Here is a 2,454-nt window from a genome sequence, read left to right as displayed (position 1 = left end):
AATAATATTTTTAGAGTATATTGCAGCATTTGTGTCAAACTGTCACCAGAAATGTGACGAATACTATTTTGAATATAGCCAGAGATAGGAAGGTTTTTTAAAACAAACTATCATTAGTCTAATTCTGTTGTGATCTTCCAAAGATTTGAATCATTAGGAATATTACCTTAGCAGACAAAATATAATTTTGCCTAACTCACCTGGATTTTTTTATATTTTGTATCTTGCAAAACCCATTCCTCATCAGTGATTAATGTGTAGCTTCAGATATTTCCTCTGCAAACACCATAATCAAATCAACAGTAATATGTTTCTTATTTGTAATTTCAGTGTTAGTTATTTTTAAATAAATAAAGTTATGCACTCAAGATATAATTTCAAAAAAGTGTAATCAATGAAATACTATGTTTGATATAGAGAGAAGGAATTGGAGAATAAAATGTTTATGCATTTAGATGTTTTTGGTTGAAATTCAACTCCCTTTCAAAAGTGTGGGGGATTACTTTCTTGACATGATCCTGGTATGTCGGTACATGAACAGACTGAGTCTTGAGTTAATTAAATGAAAATCTGAGGACATTTCAACAGACAATTTGGAAAAATATCAAAAATAATTCTGATTGTTAACTAATTCTTAACACTCTAATTATCAGTTAGATCCATGAACATACTTCTTATTAATATGAGTGGAGAGGAAGCATACTGTTCATGTGCACAATATAATTTGGTTTTTAAAACAGAGATTGTTCCCCTTGATCAATTTATTACAAACAATCTATATTTTGAATGTTGTTATATGTTTGTGGGAGCTGGAAGCAGTGAATTGAATCAATGCTAATATTTTGCATTTACAAAACTGAACATCTTCAGCATATTCCTCTATTAATATGAGAGCAATGAGATTATACTGTCTACTTTTTCTGTAAAAGACAACCTCCCCATTACAAATCCTGCAAAAATGTGTGCTTTGGCCTGCTAAAGTCAGACGTTGCTTAAAACTGTGCTTAGGATTTCCAAATGGGTGTTGTTTCTCTCTCTCTCTCTCTCTCTCTCTCTCTCTCTCTCTGTGTGTGTGTGTGTGTGTGTGTGTTTGTTAATACATTGAGCAGAAATAACAAGATTCTTTCAGCTTCAGATCAGTTTAAAACAGACAAACATGTAGGACACATTGCTGCTGCTTTTGCCTCCTTCCTTTGCCCCTTATACTGATGATCAGTGATCGTATTCCTTATCCTAAATCTCTTCATGTCTCCTCCCATGTTCTAGTGTGCCTTTAAAGAATACTTTGCACATTCTTTTGCTGCATCATCTCCTATGCCAGTGATGGCAAACCTATGGCACACATGCCAGAGGTGGCACTCAGAGCCCTCTCTGTGGGCACATGTGCCGTCACCCCAGCACACAGTTTGCCAGAGTTAGTTACTAGAAAGCCAGAGGGACATGGCATTTTGCAATAAGTAAGTAGGTTTGGGGTTGCAGTTTGGGCACTCGGCCTCCAAAAGGTTCACCATCACTGTCCTATGCCATGCTTCCTTGATCCTTCTGTAAATCTAAAAGAAGGGATGGGGAACAGGAAATCAACCTGTCCAAATGGTTATTGAAACCAGAAGCTGCTCTCCTTCCCTCTCTCCCTTTCTCTCTCTCTCTTTCTCCCTCAGGCATAAAAAAGAAAGAACAGGAAATGTTAGATGATCACAAATGAGCCTTCGGTTTTTGTGTTCCTTCCTCACCCTTGCCTTTTATGTACAAAAAGACAGGACTGAGAGAATCTGCTTTTACTCCAGAAAAACTGGGGAGCTTGGGAGATGGTTATCCCATAATGCTCTGTATCTGGTTAGTTGGACAAGATAAACCTTTGGCCTGATCCATTAGAATTGCTTTTAGATTTTTAGGCTAACTGTGGTTTGTTGTAACCACAGTTAGTCCCTCCTGCAGCAGATAGCAGGGAGAGTTTTTTGTCAGGATCATAGCCCAAAGTGAAAGTTAACCCTTTCCCATCCTGCCCCTCTGGATTGCTATTTTTAAAGCGGTATATTCAATACAATTATGGGACATATAGGTATATTCAATACAGTCATATGACATGTGGTGTGTCCCTTAGACTTTTGCACTGCAAACATAGTATCTGTCCTTATTTCATTTTTGCCTGCATTGTTTCAAGATGGAAGCACTGATTGAGATACTGTATTTGAATATCATAAGGTATAGTTTATTTTGCAAGGTGAGAATAAAAGCCACAGCAAACTTTGAATGTTCATTATCTGCCCCTCTTCCAGTGCAGCTATGAGAAGGAATTCTGAAGGTTTCAGCTTCAATTTGATCATCTTCCAAACTCAAAAATGTCATTAATGCTATCTATGGTTTACTTAGACAAACCAGGTTACAAAGGCGTGTTACAGACCGCCCCTTTGAGGCGGCCTGTAAGTGCTGCTTTCCCCGGTGTATCGGGGCCTC

This window comes from Sceloporus undulatus, chromosome 1 (genome assembly GCF_019175285.1).
Source record: "Sceloporus undulatus isolate JIND9_A2432 ecotype Alabama chromosome 1, SceUnd_v1.1, whole genome shotgun sequence".
NCBI classification, from domain to species: Eukaryota; Metazoa; Chordata; class Lepidosauria; order Squamata; family Phrynosomatidae; genus Sceloporus; species Sceloporus undulatus.
The sequence above is the reverse complement of the archived record's forward strand: the minus strand, read 5'-3'. Positions refer to the sequence as shown.